Here is an 18598-nt window from a genome sequence, read left to right as displayed (position 1 = left end):
TATTGTATTGTGATAATACAAGTGCTATATACATATCCAAGAATCCAGTAATGCATGCAAAAACCAAGCATATTGCAATCAAGTATCACTATGTTAGAGAATTGGTTGAAGACAAACAAGTGAAAATGGAATACATTCACACAAAGGAACAAATTTCAGATATCTTCACCAAACCATTGCCCAAGGATGCTTATGAATATCTTAGAGGCAAGTTGGGGGTAATGCCCCTAACCCAAGCAGTCTAAAGCAACATAGAAGGTACCCTACATCAACAAGAGTAGATCATTTAAATATCAAAAGTGTGATGTAGAGGATGACAATAGGAGCAGAAACTCTAGATCAGCCACAAGCATGGTGATAGAGGGAGAAAAAAATGAAGATGCTACATCTTTGGCATTTATGTCAAAGAGGGAGATATATGAGAAACTGATCAATACAAAGTAAGAGGGAGATATATATGAAGGATCAAGAATACAAAATATATATATATATATATATATATATATATATATATATATATATGAAGGATCAAGTAGCCCAGAGGGAGAAGAAAAATAAAGGATTCAGATTTTGATGGTAACTAAGTTGATCAACTTAGTCATTTGATCAGTTTGGTTTGCCATCAATGCCAAAGAGGGAGATTGTTGGAAATGATTGAAAAGATCATGAATGAAGAGAAATGGAATTGGTAAAGAATGTTTCAATCATTATTTTTTTGTCATTGATATCAAACTTGCTACTTGTAGGAATGACAATTGCTTAAGTGATCCAAATACTATCAATTCATTGATTGACAAGGAGGTGGCAATCAATAATATGTAACTAGAGTACGTAGAGAAAGGTTCAAGTTATGATATTGTAATGAAGTACGAGGACTAGCTAAGCCAGTGATGAAAAAGTGTATGGATGACATACTCTAAGACACAGAGGATGGACACACTAAGATACATGATGTTAGGATTAACTAAGTTCTAGGTAGTGCTAAACAAATTCTCAGTTGAAGCCAAGAAAGTTCAACTTAGTGTGTGCCAAGTGAATATCAGGTGCCAAGCAATCTTCAAGTGCTGAGTGAATATCAAGTGCGGAGCAGTCTTTCGGTGCCAAGTGATCTTTAGGTTCCAAGAAGCCTTTAGATGCTGAGTGAAGATAAGGTGTCAAGCAAGATATAGGTGCCGAGCACTAGTAAATAACATTTAGAAGCTAAGTAACACAAAAGGTACCAAGCGTCAATAAATCAATGATGCAGAGTTGTTGCATTATTTTGAAAAGTCAAAGATTCACCAGATCTAAGCCAACATGGTAGTTATCTAGAATTTTGTGAATGAGATAGAAGATGAGAATGATGAGCTGGTGGCATAGAACACTATTAAAAAAAATGTTTGGCAAATGCTAATGGATTTATCATGAAACTTTTCTAGATGGAAACAAGAAATGGGACAGATACATTGTATCCTACCTAAGCCATTGAAACCCTAAAGTTGGAAAGGAAGATTTGAGCTAGAAATCAATAACAAAAGTTCTATATAAGGAGTTATAGGTCAGAGATCAAGTGCACATGCATGAGAGGGAGTTGGTCATAAGTGTGATCATGCAAAGAAGCCAAGAGGAGTAAGAATAGAGCATTAAGACTCTGAGTTGATCAAGTGACCAGAGATTGCATTGGCATAATGAGTGGAAGAACTCAAGGAGACAAATCTTGAAGGGTGAACAAGCTGTCAACAATACAAGGAAGAGAAGCCAAGAAAAGAAAGGAATTGAAGAGTGATCTAAAATTTGCATAGTTAGGGTTGCAATCTATATCAGGTCAAAACCCTTCTAATACTTTCTTACCATTGTATTAGAAATTGAAACCCTACATTGCTAGGTTAGCTTAATAGCTAGGTGTATAAGCCTTAGGAAAAGAATAGAAGATCTCCAGGAGAAGGATAAAGAGATCCCCAAGAGAAGGATAAAGTGATCCTCAAGTGAAGGATAGAGAGATCCTTAGGAGGAGGATAGAAGATCCTTAGTGAGGGATGAAAGATTCTTTTGAGAAGGTGACTGTAAATCCCATGGACTTGGGTGAGCCTAACAACTCTATGTAAATCCTTTAATAGGGTGACATTCGAAGTTGAATGTTCTTGAATCCTTTGACAAGGTCACATGTAACAATGTGCTATAGCCTTTAACAGGGTAGGCCTTTAGAGCAGTAGACCATTAGAAGTGGTTGAAATCAATTGTGCAGTTATTTTGTGGGTATCATCCCCACTCTAGTTTTACCTTCTTATTCCTGGAGGGTTTCTGGGTTATCAAATCCTTAGTGTTATGGTGTGATGCATGTTTACTTTTCATGATTGTTTAATGTTTAGTTGCATGCATGATAATTTCAGTTATGTGCCATTAAGGATTTGTAGGAAAAGTTGTATTGGACATCATTGGACCTTGAATAACTGATTCAACACCCCCCCCTCTTAGTTATTCTAAAGAATTCTAACAAAAGTCACTTGAACATCTCATGAAATTTGGAAAGCATTAGAATCTACTTTTGAAGGTGATGATCATGCTAAAGGAATGAGGCTACAAAGTTGGATATGCACATATCAAGATGCTAAGATGATGGAAGATGAATCGGTAAGAAGTTATATTGGCAGAATACCAGAAATGCTTGCAAGAATTCATCATCATGGTGAAATCAAAGATGATGATGAAGTCATATGGAAGATTTTGAAAAGTTTATCACTAGCATTTAAACCTATAGCTCAGATGATACATGCATTGAGGATTTCACTAAGGAAACTTTTCTTGGTAGATTGGAATCAATAGAAGTAGATCTGAGACAATTTGGTAAATTTGCAAGAGTTGAAATAGCACTTATTTCCCTAAACATTCAACCTAATTTGACAAGGAGTGCAAGAACCTATGGAGATTTCACTGGTAGCAGTAGATCTTATAAAGACAAGAAGATAGAGGAAGGAATAACCCTTCTAGTCAGAAGAGAAAAAGATGGTACAAAACTCTTTAAATATTAGACTTTTAATGAATTCAATCATTATGCATCTAAATGTCCTAAGAGAGAGAACAAGTATAAAGGAAAGTTTAGTCCTAGAAGAGACAAAGATAGAAATTTCTTTTATGCAAATGAGGATGAAGAATGTAATGAAAAAGGTCAAAGTGAAAGTGATGATGAATTATGATTTGTTGCTATTAAGGAAGATGATCTTGATAGAGAAATTAGAGAAGAAAGAGATCTAGTTACCTAAGGTGAAAAGATATATGATTGGATAATTGATAGTGGTTGTTCAAACCACATGATTGGTGATATGAATAAGTTTGTTAAGTTCAAGAATCATGATGGAGGAATTATTAGAGTTGGTAACAATGTAGTCTATCATATTACAGTAATTGGATCCATTACTCTTGATGGTAAAATAAATGTTGACAATGTGTATTTCAGCGATAGATTGAAGCATAACTTGTTGAGTGTTGGATAGTTGGTGGACAAAGGTTATCAGTTGTAGTTTATTGAGAAGATGTGCACTATCAAAGATAGAGATGGTAAGATGATTTGAAATGGTACTAGATCTAGAGGTAATGTATTTTAGTTGAATCTTACTAAGATGACATATTTGGAAGAAAAAGTGGATAACAGTTGGTTGTGGCATAGAAGATTTTTTCATATAAACTTTGATAATATTGTGATTGTTGGTATTACATTTGTATTGAGAGATCTACCTAAGATTGTTAAGCCTACTAATGTTGTATGCAAGGAATGAATTTTGGCTAAGTAGAGGAAAGTGTCTTTTCCAAGAACGAAGTTCACTTCCACAAAGAAGTTGAAGATTTCTCACATAGGTCTGAGTGGTCTTGGAAGAACCAAAGGATTCTATGGTGAAAGGTATTTTATGATTTTTGTTGATGATTTAACTAGAATGATTTGGGTAGCATTTCTTAAAGGGTAATCATAAGCTTTTAAGAAGTTCAACATGTTTAAGAATAGATTTAAGAATGAATCTGGTGTTAAGATTAAATGATTGAGATATGATAAAGGAGGAGAGTTTACCTCTAGAGAATTTAACATATATTTTATGAAGAAAATGGAATCAAATGACAACTATTTGCACCTAGAAAACTTGAGCAAAATGGGATTGCCAAGAGAAGAAATAAATCTATAGTAGAGGCATCTATAGTGATGCTAGTTGAGAATGATGTTTCTAAGACATTTTGGAGAGAAGCAGTGAATACAATAGTGTATACTCTGAAAATAGTATAGACTAGAAAAGGTATGGACAAGAAACCATATGAACTATGGTTTGGACATTCACCATTAGTCAAATATTTTTAGAATGTTTGGGAGAAAATGTTACATTGAGAGAGATGATGACATTGGTAATTTTGATCCAAGAAGTGATGAAGGTATGTTTCTTGGATAATATTTCAAAAGTATGGCTTATAGATACTTTAACTATAGAACTAAGACAATACTTGAGTACATAAATGTAAGGATTGATGAGAAGCTTGGAAGCAAAGAAAAGATGATAGATTATAATTCAGATGAAGAATTGGATGAATCTGGAATTGCTAGACAGAATGCTGAAGTTTTTTTTAAGACTAACAATGACTTGTTGAATGATGTGAAAATTATTAAACAAGAAGAAGAGCATAGATCTTGTTGGTCAGAATTTTTGCATAATAAAATTCCTTTGTCCAAGTATAAAAATTCAGATTGGAATCCATTGATAGTGAGTTGGGTTTCTAGCCAAACCTTCCATTCGTCAGCCTTTGAAATTTTTTGTTCAAACCCTGTGTATCATTCCATTTAAAATTTCCTTGGCGTGAAAGTTTTGAAAAAAGAATAAGTGAATATTCTTTTCTTGCCCATTTTGTGGTTGTTGTTTAGTCCTGGTGAAAGAAGTTTTACCCCACCATCAGATCTTAGTTGAATCTATGGTTGTCATATAATCACTATGGAAAGATGCTCGAATATTATGCCTAGCAAGGTAGCGATAATCAAATAACTGTGTCTATGATACTAAAATGTGAGGTTTGGTGCTGAGAATTGTGTTAACATGAATAAATTATGGCATGTACTATGTTCTAGACTTGTCAATTTTTAGAATAAATGCATATGAAGAAACCTATGAATGGTATCACCGGCGTCCAAGTTTCTCCAGCAATTCACTAAGTCGCTATCAAAAAATCCATGCGACTTGCTAGTGACAACATAGCGAATGCCCAGATTTTGCAAAAGGTCAATGTTCTTTTAAAGTTTATTTGACCATGGAAATTCCCACGTAGTATTATAAATATGGCATGGCCACCTTCTCTGACACCAACATTAATTGGTAGGTTTTCAATCAACGTGTGTTTTGTTCTCCATCACCGAAATTGAGAATCTATCAAAGGTCACTATATCGCTAGCCAAAATAATACCACCTTGCCGATAGCGAGATAGCGAGGGCCCGATCATTACAAAAGACAACATTCTTTTATAACAAGGAAGGATTATGAGGATCCTAAAGAATATCTTGTGCAAAATTTTCTTTTATTTTTGTGCAAGTTGTGCTTTATTTCTTGGTGTTGATTTTGATGTTTACCAAGAGGGTGTTGTATCGCTAGCTAGATAGTTGGTAATGTTTTCGGTAGCAATGTAGCAACTGGTCAAAAAGTGGTGATGTAATAGAAAATCCTCAAAGGTGGGCCCTGAACAAGTGACATAATAGAAGCTAGATTGTGCAGATCAAATTACACGGTGGCATCCTATTAAGCATCTATAAGATGGAAAATCTAGAATCATCAAAACTCGCCATATCACTAATCAAGTATTTAGTGTTTTTGCCAATAGCGATGTAGTGACCAACCTGAAAGTCACGAACGTGGCAAGGCCAAGAACATGTGATGTCATTAAAAGATAAAAAAAAATTACATATGTGTGCCAATGTGTCAAGCCAACTCAGCGACAGTAGTACCTGGACCCACTCCCCATGTATAAAGCATACAAAGATTTTTGATCATGAGATCAAACAAGGATCAAAGGCCATCGTTAACTCACTATGGAAAAGTGCTTGGAGGTTATGTATAGTGAGTTACTAAGAAATGGCCCACCATTGTTGCAATAAATTGTTGTCCACAAGATCAAGTATGGATTAGCGATGCTCGTTAACTCGCTATGAAGAGATGTGCAAAGATTAAGTATAGCGAGTCAACGAGCGAGGGACCCACTATTGTTTCCTTAAAAAGATGTTTCAAATATCTGCCATGTGATCAATGCAAGATCAGTGGTTATCTCTAGTTTGCTATGGAAAGGTGCTTAAAAGTTATGTATAGCGAGTTAGCGAGTTGATGAAAAATGTCCTTGGTCATCTATGGGCCTAGTTTGAAACATTAGCTTTGAAGGAAAGGTACAGATGGAGGCAGTTTATTGGCTTAAGTGCCAGCATGCAAATAAGAACATTGAGTCAGCCTAGCTTTCATTCTTGGATTGTAGGATTTTTCAAGGATCAACGGTGCAAATTTAAAAGGAAGTGCGATGCTACTCTATTTTTCTATTCCATGCAGTTATGATGAATGGAAGCTTCATGTGTGGGAGAAACATAGTATAATATAGAAGATTTTCTTTCATTTTAGTCTCGTGCAAACAAAGATTTCATGTTTTCTGAGCATAAGAACCTGTTAATCACACTGTGTTAAGCTTGGTAAAGACGTGAAGCAATTCCTCATATGTTCGAGAGCAACTGCAAAAGTTCAAAGAAGGATAATTCTAGAAAGTCAAGTAAGTGTTCATATATAACCTCTATGACATTCTAGTTCCCATTATTATGAACACGATGCCTCTTAAGAAAGCATTCTCTAGGAAAGCTAATTATATGGACAGGAATGTCCATGATGATTTGTTAGAATTACTCCCAGGATCCACTACAGAGCCTGCTCAAGTTAAAAGGTTAATTTCATTAAACCCTAGGCTTAAAATTGTTGATGGCTTATATGATAAGGGGAACTAGGTTAGGGATGCAATAACTACTCAAACTGGCCTTGTTTTGTTTAAAAAGTGGTTTTCAAAAAGGAAGTTGTTTGCCCCTCATGCTAATATCTAGAATTTTGATTTGGCAAAGCTAGTAGTTCCAAGTGTTTTCATGGATTATGATTTGTTAGAAGACATTGCCAAGAATTATGACCAAGATATTAGGTTTGTAAGAAGAAATGATGGTGTTCCTTTGGTCTCAATTAGCCTCAAAGAAATTAGAGAAGTTTTCCACCTAGAACTATTGTCAGATTACCATGTGCCAATCAATTTGCTAGAACTAGAGAATGAATACAAAGAAAAGAAAGATGTAATTAGGGGAGGTACACTGAGGGAACACATTGGTACTAAAGGAACTCTGCCAATAATTACTATAGCCTCTAGAGAACCTTTCAAGAAGAGTCTTTTCATTTCCTAGGCTACAGAGATATACAAGACCCTGTGCCATGTTTTTGGCGAAGATGAGTAGGATTTCATACCCATTGGCCTTATGTATATGATGGTTCAAATTGCTTCTTTTGGTGTAGATGTTATCTTTGATTTTTCTTCCTTTTTGGCTGAAGAAATTCACATTGGATTAGTTGGAATTGCAAAGGGAAAAGTGGAGAAAACTTTAGGCCACTATTCTCTATTAATGCATATGTTCTTGTTTAAGGGGGTGACATATTTTGGTAATGAGATGGAATTGAACAGAGAGGAAAATGGGGAAATACTGCTAGTCCAGTTGTGCAGCACAGATATGACCTGGGATGCAAATAATGCCAGTTTTGTCAGATTTGATAGATATTTTGCTTCTAAATTGAGATGTCTCATATTAAGAGACAATCCTAGAATCCCTAAGGTATTAATGGACCTCCTCAGACCTATGGACAAACCCCATAACTTGAAAATTTCACACAATTGGGGAGATATCATTCCTTACCCTATTTCTACAGTTTTTAGAATCTATGGTTTTAAAGGGAGTCATCATGTCTTCCCTTACCAAGTGCCTTTGAAGGTAGGAATGGAAAAGGTCTTGTGGCAATTAGGAGGAGTAGAAGAAATGTTTCTGTTGAAGAGGCAACTAGGGTCAATTTTCCCTACCTACACAGTGGCCCATCAGTTCGTGATTACCAAAGGGGGTTGGCTCCTTTTGCATAAAATTTTGGATCAGTATATGATGGCTATCTCCCATCCCCATTTTTGTGATTATGGGGGATTTTTCAATCAGACTTTGAGGCATAGGATTAAGCTGGGACCAGTCAAACATGATTCATATTATCCAAAGGACATTATAAGAAATGAATTCTCATTGCAGGAACAAGAAACTAAAAAAGAAAAATGGAGAGTTTACTCTCAGGTCCTAGAATTCATTCATTGTTTCGATAAGAAATATAGTTCTTTAGATAATGCTAATACACAGGCTAATAGAATAAATAAGCTCATGAGTAACTTCCCTAAAATAATGGAAGCTATGAATGAGAAGAATTTTTTTTATTGATTCTTATCCTAATAAGGCTAGGGACATCATGAGGAGGTTGGTTTTCACTCCTAATATAGGAGTTGGTAAAATAAGTGTACAGAAGAAGCCTGATTACACTATAATTCAAAATAAAAGGGCTCCTATAGATAAGGGCAAACAAATAATGGGATCCACCAACACAACCCTAGAGGAGAGATCTGATGAGCCTAGTCCTAAGAGGTAGAAGGTAATGAGAGAAGAGAGGCCTCAAGTTGAGGAATATTCACCCACTCAATCCCCTTTGAGGATTCGACAAGAATAGCTCATAAGTGAGCAAAGTGAGGAAATGGGATCACAGGGAGGTATTTTCGTTACTCAAGAAAAATTGGATTAAGGTAACCCTCCAGAACCTCCCCTCCCAATTTTGGACCTAACAATAGCTTACTATAGAGGTAGGGAATTAGATCCTATGTTAGAATAGGCAAGTCATCAATTTTTTGCTGATGACAGTTTTGTTAAATCTAGGGCTTTTCAATAGTTTGCATGGAGGGCAAACATGAATATTTTTGAGGAGAAATGTAAAAAGTTAAAAATAGAGCATCTAGATATGGATGAAGCCTCCATCCAAAAAAAATAAAGAAAAAAATGATGCAAGAGTTCTAGAACATTACCCTTGAAGAGGGAAGGCAAATGGTAAAGACATCTAACATTCTATTATTTCCCAATTGGGATATTGCAGATGCATTGATTTTCAATTCTGTTTCTAATAAATTGGAGTTGCAAGACCCACATAAAGGGGATTTCCAAGGCATTGCATTCATTGAAGATCAAGCTGCATTAGTCAATTGGTCATTGAGAACAGGATCTAGAGCCCCATCATCACAGCTAAATGAGTCTGGATTGATGGAAAACATAATTGTGAGAAGAGTTGTTGATACCTCACATGTGCTGGCAACACACTGGAATGTGGATTCTTCCAAGTTTCTTTTGGCCACTGCTAAGAAGGAGGAATAGGCTCTATTTGAACTATATAATAAGTATGAAAAGGTGGTGAATGCCTACAATAAAGAGGTAAAAAAGAGAATTGAGCTTGAGAACAAGCTATTGGGAAAATCCACTAGGCCAAGAATAACATACCCTCACCCCCCAATTGAACCCTTCAAATCCACCCCCCTCATAGAAATGCCAAATACACCTCAAAGCCCACAATACTATACTACTAAGGATTTTGAAGAAGAAAAGAGTAAACTGTGGGCCTTACATGTAGAATTGGAGTCCAAATATGAAGATAAACTAAGAAAATCTCTCACATATTTAGGAGACAAAGTTGAATGGCCACTAATTCATTATCAGTTAGCTAGGGTGATCAGTATCTGGGAGGATTTGAAAGCCAATGATGAGGCTCTAAAGCCTATTGTGAATAAATGGGTAAGAAGGAAGAAAGCAATGACATTTTTGTGTTTATATGTTATAAATAATTCTCATGATCAATTTGAAAAAACCTTCGACATTGTTTCTAATCTTGCTGATTTTGACAATAAAAGGATTCATTTACATAAAATAATAATAGGCTATTTAAACAAATACAAGAGCCAAAAATTAAATTTGTTTCCTTGTGCCCTAGATAAAAGAAATAATTTGAAAAACAAAGATGAATGGGAATGGAGCTTGATGATATTTTTTGTTTAAGGATGAACAGAATTATAAATGAAACAAGGCATGTACGGTGGGCTACCACAATAGAAGAAATGGTGAAAGCTCAAATATTATTTGATTCTTTAAAGCAAGAATTCGTTGATATTGATAATGAGGCTGAGTATATACTCAAAGGATAGAGGGATATTTTGTAATTCAATTGGCCAGATGATACATTATTTGGCCAATGGATGGTAGAAATGGCTCCTGGTGAACAGTTTGATGAACATGAAACTGACAGTAATGAGGTGCAAGGTGAGGAAATCCAAATTATTTACACCATTACTACTCAAGCCCAACTGAAAGAAGAAGACAAGAATAATCAGTCACTTTTAGTTGCAGGCCTGGGACCACAGGATGTCGATACAACTAAAGAAAAGGAAAAGGTAGATGTTGTTCCTACCATACAAGATAAAGATGGTGAAAACCTATAGGTGGAGGTTAATGTGCCATCATTAGAACAAAACCCATCATTGGCTAATTTGGTAGTTGCATACGAAGAAGAATCAGATTAATAGCCAACTCAACAACATTAGAAGATGGGATAAAAGCTAACCCAACAAAAGGAATGTTTTGATTTAAATATCTTCTGTTACCCACATTTTTTTCATTTTGTGATAGGTGTATGTAAATATTCCTTGTAAAGGACACCTATCATTTTCTCTTAGCCTAAAGCTTGTTGCATCTCACACTATATAAGTGAGATTCTAGGGCTAGAGAAAGGTTCTAAATTTTATTTTTTCTAAGTGATATACTTAGTCTATTTTTTATCCATTGTTTGGAGTAAGTTTGTGATGCATTTTCTCTATTAGTTCCTGAGAATACATGAATAATAGAATGATCTCTATGTTTCTTCCTGAGGTCATTTTGAGTTTATTGTAAATGTATACAATTTTCAAAGAAAATGAATACAAATTATGAGCTGTCCCCATATCAGTTCTTTCTGAATCTTGTCTACTTTTGATTACTTGGTTATCTTGATATTGTATGAGTAAAGGCTTGTACAATTGAATGCAATCTAGTTAGGTTGTATATCTGTTCATCACTGCTATTAGTTCAATGGATTAAGTAAAAGATTTGATGTATTTGATAAGATTACTGTAGTAGGGGAAAGAATTTTTGAATGATGAATTTTGATAAGAATTGCTGATAAAATTTATTGTAAGGCAACAAATTAGATCTAAGGATTTTTTGTAAACTCTGAACCCCAATGGATTAGGCACTGGTCAAATTGATTCAGTTGAAAGAGAGATTTATCATAAATGGTTTTCAAATGTAGAATTATAATCAGTTTTACTTTTATTTCCTGTAGATCTTCAAAGTTGGGCGGTACTTGTTTGCATGGAATGTTTTAGCTTTAATTAGCCACTATTGCTAAGAACATCTGCAGACCTATAGAACAATTTTTGGCCAAATCTATTATATGGGATGTGTTTAGCAAATTGTCATGAATTATGCATGTATTTGACGATTTAAGATGAGAATTAGAATGAAACTAAAATATTCCTCATACAACGTTTCCCAGTCTTGAATCATCCTTGGGTATACCCACCCTAGTTTTGTAGAGCCTGAAGAGTAGAAAACCACCCTTGGTTTTGTTGAAGTTAGGCCCAAATGGTTTGCACATACAATTGTTAATAAGAATTGGCTAGTCTTTAGATTGTGTGAGTAATTCCATCTTGGTATTGAGCATTTTGTTGCTTAAACACCAACAAATCTAAACCTAGAGAAGAGATAAGAATTGAGATGTCAGTTTCTACCCCTACCTTAAATCTGACAAGGAGTCACCCTCCTAAGTAGATGATTGGAAATAAGGACAAAGGAGTAATGACAAGGAACAAATTAAATGAGGAGATATGTCTGACATTGCAAGTTTGACCAAAGTGCATAGATGAAGTAGTCAAGGATAATCACTAGATCTAAGAAATGAAGTAAGAATTGGATTAGATAGTTAAGAGTGACACAAGGGAATTAGTTCCTAGACCAAAGGACAAGAATGTGATAGGAACTAAATGGGTTTTCTACAATAAGATGAATGACCAAGAAGTTGTGAGAAACAAGGCCATACTTGTTTGTAAAGGTTATTCACAACAAGAAGGCATTGATTATGAAGAGACATATGCACCTGTAGCAAGAATTGAAGTAGTAAGGATGTTCCTGGCTTATGCAAAAAATAAGAAATCCAAGGTTTATCAAATGGATGCCAAGTCTACATTTTTGAATGGAGAACTAGAAGAAGAATTCTATATTGAGAAGCCTAATGGTTTTCCTTTATCAAAAGAAAAAGACATGGTATACAGATTGAAGAAAGCTCTTTATGGTTTGAAGCAAGCACTACGAAACTAGTATGCAAGGTTCAACAGTTACATGGAGAAGCTTGGACTCGCTAAAGGTATGATAGATAATGACTTGTATCTAAAAGAAATTGAAGATGGATTATTCATTATTGTAATATTTTTTTATGACATCATTTTTGGAGGCAATGATGAAGCAAGTGACAAATTTGCTAAAGATATGAAGAATTAATTTAAGATGAGCATGATAAAAGAAATTAAGTTTTTCCTAGGATTGCACATTACACAAAATAATCATGGTATATTCATCTCACAAACTAAGTACTTGAAAGAATTGCTAAATGGTTTGGTTGGGAAAGTTGTAAACCTATTGGTACACCCATAATAACTATCATAATTTATTTAGCAAAGATGAGCCATTGATCAATTATTGGAGGTTTGCAGTATTTGACTCACACAAGACCAAATATAGAAAATCCAATTGGGCTAATAGCCCGATTTCAAGGTGATCTGAAAGAACATCATTTTGTAGTAGTAAAGAGAATACTCAAATATCTGAAAGGGACATTTGACTATGGAATTTGTATGACAGGTCAAATGATTTTAGACTTTGTACATTTATTGGTGCTGATTTGATAGGTAGTATGGATGACAAAAAGAGCACCACTAGTGGAGCATTCTTTCTTGGAGAAAGATTGGTTTCTTGGTCAAGATATAAGAAAGATTGTATTTTAAAAAGCATAGCTAAGGCAAAGTATGTTGTAGCAGCAAATAACTACAATCAAGTTATGCAAAGGAAGAAAATTTTGAAGGATATTAGAATTGAGATTGAATAACATGTTATCATTTATTGTGATAACACAAGTACAATGAGTATGTCTAAGAATCATGTATTGCATTCTAAGACTAAACATATATATTTAGGGGAAGGTGTTGAAAATGGATACTAAACTAGGAAATTTGGAAAAAATGCTCAAATAGATAGCAGATAATGTGAGTAACCTCTTGAAAAGGAATGAGATTGATAAAGGGTAGGACTCCCCTCTAGTGGAAAATACTTAGGGACCAAGAAAATGTACCCATACTCATTCTAAAAAGAATGAGAATGTCAGTTAGAAGAACAAGGTGAAGGTCAGTGCTCATAATATGCATATTCTGGTGGATTAGGCTATGGACCTAATAAAGACTTCTTAGCTAGTTAGTTGTTGTTCTTTTATTGTTCTTTTGCTATCTTTTCTAGCCTTGTCTTGAGTGACCTCATGTTTATTCTTTTTGGAGGTCTATTTCATGTTGTCATGTACCGCTCTTCATTGATGTTTATATTTCCTATTTATCTCTAGAATTTTGTTTGTTGTAAAGGTTTCGGGTCCTTTAAACCCCATTTTCACTTAATCAAAACAAAAGTACAATGAGTATGTCTAAGAATCTTGTATTGCATTCTAAAACTAAACATATATTAATTAACTATTATGTGTTGAGAGAGAAAGCAAAAAAAAAGGAGATTAGATTAGAGTATGTAAGTACCAAAGATTAGATTGTAGATATCTTTAAGAATACTTTTCCTAAAGATACATTTGATTACTTAAGAGGTATGCTTGGGGTTATACGATTGCCTACTTCTGAGTAGGAGATACAGAGAGTGCATGAGTCTACTGGTATACAGAACTATTATTTGATTAGACTGAATGTTGACGCTTACTGAATGGGAGGAGTATTTGGTATACACTGAGTCATGGAGGACTCTTGGTATTTGGTATATCCTATTGAACATTTTCTGAGGACACTCGTGCTAGTTTGTGATTTGAGTAGTTGATTAGCAATTGATATTTAACAATTAGTACTATGGTTGAGGCCTTTGACATTGATGTCAATCGGGGAGAGATAGGCATGAAAAACATCCCCTAAGGCATAGAGGAGATTGTGCATGAGAAGTACTCCTAAGAAATTAGGGAGAGATATATTTTTAGAGAGATTTGGAAAGATTCATCTAAAGATGCAGGAATATGCACTTGATGAAGATGATTTGAGGAGATGAGAACAACATGCAACAACATAAGTTTTACTTGGTATTCTTGGAACTTAGATAGTTTTTCATCTATGCTGCCATCAATGACAAAGGGGGAGATTGTTAGCATGAATTTTGATGAGACTAAATTAGGGGAGTAGCCTAAGCATTGGAGAGTATTGATATGTTCCATTCATGAAATTGTTTATCATTGATGTCAATAAAGGAATGTTTTTGTAGAGACTTTAAGAATAGACATCAGAGATATTATGTTGCATAGTAACTAAGTAAGCTTTAGTGATGCGTAGTTAAGGACATGTTCTTGAGTGTTTCTTGATGTTGTGGTTAAGAGAAAAAAGTCAGAATTGAAGATGTACGATATTTGTGTTTGATTTATTGTGAGCAGTGCAGAAGTAGAGCATCATTTAGTAGTTTCTAATGTTTTCATTATATCACTTTGCCAAGATATAATGAGGTGATGCATATTCAACCAGTGATAGTGGATAGTCATGTGATGACATCAGTAAGTGCACAAGAACTAGAGTCACACATGTAAATTTTTGTATAGATTGTGAGCCAATAGTGCTATTGTAATTGTAATTAATTATATATCTTATTTTAATTAATTGGGAAATCCTTAAGGCCAACTCAAGAAATTATTATGAAGGTATGGTTTAAAGGAAATATGTTTTCCTTAATTGTAGGTGTATCAGGTATCTATTGTGCATTATATTTGCAAAGTGCAAAAAGAAGCAGAATGTTGATTAAATGCATGTAAGGAATACAAGGGATAATTAGATGCACAGTTTCCTAACTAGTTACAGGATCAGAAGGAGTAGAAGTTTGGTTGATAGGACAAAGGTTAAGAAAGGAAGTACAATTATGTTATATTATTTTTCAAGGAATAATATAGAGATCATTTGGATAGTGGGTTCATTGGTCTTTCCCTTGTAGTTTTTTGGGTAGTGGGTCTAGATGTCTTCCACAACTCCTTATAGGGTTAGCACAACTCCTAACAAGGTTGGTATCTCTTAATAGGGATTGAAAGTCTCCTAACAAGGACTCATATGCACTAAATATTCTAACAGACTTTTAATAGGGTATATCCTCTAATAAGGAATATTTATATTATTACATCATCTTGTGGGTGCCATCCCCACTAGCATTTTCCCTCTGATCAAGGGTTTCCCTAGTTAACATATATGGCGCTATTGTGTATGAGTATCTTCTTGTGGTTTCACTTTACATTACTCTTATGGTTAAGATTGTTTCAAGTTTTTATTGGTGATATTATTTGTATAAATATTTCACCCCCACCTCTAAGTTATATCAGTGGACAATCTATTCTAACAAGATCCTTATTGACTTGCTCCCTTGAAAATATAATATTTATTTCTTCTATTTGCTTAACTAGGCCCATAATCTCTATAGAGGCTTGTAACATAGATGTAGCCTTATCTTCCCTATTAAAGGATTTTTGGAAATGAAGAGAATAACTAAAAGGGAAGGGGTGAATTAGATACTACAAAATAATTCATTATCCCTAGATGTCAAATCAAACTTTTCACAAATAATGCAATACTTGTCCATCTTGGTTAAAACTAGGTTATTGTTGTAACTCAGTTAACAAATAAGTCTTATGATTATTAATTTTTTTTAACCTTTAGTAACTTGGTTATAAAAACATAAAGCATAAAGAAAATAAAATGAACATAGATGACACCAAGATTTAACGTAGAAACCCAATTTGGGAAAACCATCATTTAATTAATTACAATATTTTCACTCTTTTGAAGTGAGCCTTGTTATGAGCCAACTATGTTAAAGGTTAAAACACATACTATTATGTATTACTTTGTTAGAGGATTTAGATCACCCTTTTAGGAGTGGCCTGGTTAGAGGTATTCAAACACTTCAATCTTGATATGTCACCTTGTTAAAGGATTTACAATCTAACTATTAAGTCAACTCTTTAAGACATTTCTTCACTACCAAAATGGTTAGAAGGTAACATCAATTTCACCTGATTATGAAGAACTTCTTTTTGTATATTTAAATCTCTATTCTGGCTTGATCTCTAGATCCCTACTAATTAGAATATTCTTTGCAACTTATCTTCCACACTTTCCCACTCTGCCTTTCTCTTTGATCACATATCCATCTTGTCCACATATTCCACTTACACCTTCTCCTTACTTCTTGAACTTTCTTATATATCATAAGGTTTATCAAGTTTACTTGAATAACCTTTTAAATAATCATTAAACATCCAAATAGTCAATGTTAAAGAGTTAAATTTATAGAAAAGTGAATTCTATTGACACTCTATCAATAATAAGATTGGTCACTTAGTTAAAACTAAATATTTTATGATTTCCAACCACTCAATTAATACTAGAAACAAGGTGTCCTTCTTTTCCATGCTTCTTAGTTAACCTTGAATATACTTCATTTCCTAACTTATCAGTTAACATTGAATATTCTTGGTTAATATTGATATCCTCTAAGCTCTTAATTACCCAACTACTAGGATAATACTAACATTTGTGTGACATCAATGGAAACATATAATTTTGAAGAACTATTTCCAATAATCTTCCTCTTTGGCATTGATGACGACACAACATGTCAACATACATTGATAAAATTATGAGAATTTAGATAATATCCTTAGTTTTATTATGATTCTCATCCATACTAATTCCCACTATGATTCTTCTTAGATTTTCCTAAGCTACATACAAATGAATTCTCCCTATAACATATTTCATCACTTGTTTGTTTACTTTTATTATTATTCTCTCTCTTTGCTGAATATCTCATCATTTGTATACTTTGCTTCTTGAAATACTAAACTCTCCCTCTTTAATAATAAATTTTGAAACTAGATTCTCCCTCTTTGACATCAAATGCCAAAGGATACATAGTTTAAAGTTAGTATGTATATTTTGTACTAATTCATGTGAAATATGTTCTACATTTCACACTTGAAGTGTGGAAATCTGCATCAACTTGATAGATCTTCAATGAAACTTGGCTGATAGATTTCTATTTTGTACTTATTAAGCATCATATAGAGGAATAACCCCTAGTTTACCTCTTTGATACATAAATACATCCTTAGATAATGAATTAGTAAATATGTGTGATATTTGCTCCTTGGTGTTCACATAATCTAATCTCACCTCTTTGTCTTGAACCAATTCCCTTAGGTAATGATGCTTCATTGCAATGTGTTTTGTCTTTTTGTACATTACAGGGTTTTTTAATATATTTATTGCACTTGTCTTATTACAATAGATAACCACTAGTTTCTTGATTTCCTCCTTCATCCCTGACAATAATTTCTTGATCCATATTATGTTAGAACAATTAACTGTTGGAACAACATACCCTGATTTGTTGTTGATTGTGAAATATAATTATGCTTCTTGCTTTTCCAAGATACTAATCTCTTTCAAAGAAATAGTTCTTCTCCATTGGTGATTTTTCTATCATCAATGTTTCTACCCAATCTAAGTTAGTAAAGGTTCTTAACACAGGCTTTCCTCCTCTCTTATACCATTAACCATATTCTTCAATTTCTTTGACTCACCCTAAAATACTTTTTACTTCCATCATGTGATTTTCTTTAGGATTTGTAGAAAACCTTGCAACTATGCCAACTGCCAATGCCAAATTAGGTCTAGTGTGTACCATCAACTGAAGTTTCCCAATCATTGATATGTAGCTAGTCTAATTTACCTCCTTTTAATCATCATTCTTTGGGATTTTATGTCCAGTATAATAGGTGCTCCAATTGGTTTGTAATCTTCCATTCCAAATGCTTTCAGTGTTTCCTTGATGTAATTTCACTGAGTGATGAACATGCAATCCTTCATTTGATGAACTTGTAGGCCAACAAATACTTTTATCTTGCCAAACATAGACATTTCAACTTCTTTCCTCATTTCTTCAACAAATGATTTGTATAACATCTCATTTCCTCCAAATGTGATATCATCCACAAATATTTTTGCTAGCAATATCTTGTCCTCTTATCCTTCTTTTGTATAAAATATACTATTATAATTTGCCTTTTCAAAACCAATTCTTACAAGATATCCATGAAACCTTTCATACAATTCTCTTGAAGCTTGCTTCTACCAATACAGAGATTTGTATAG

This window comes from Cupressus sempervirens, chromosome 5 (genome assembly GCF_028749045.1).
Source record: "Cupressus sempervirens isolate cs-2001-9-10 chromosome 5, ASM2874904v1, whole genome shotgun sequence".
Taxonomy (NCBI): Eukaryota; Viridiplantae; Streptophyta; class Pinopsida; order Cupressales; family Cupressaceae; genus Cupressus; species Cupressus sempervirens.
The sequence above is the reverse complement of the archived record's forward strand: the minus strand, read 5'-3'. Positions refer to the sequence as shown.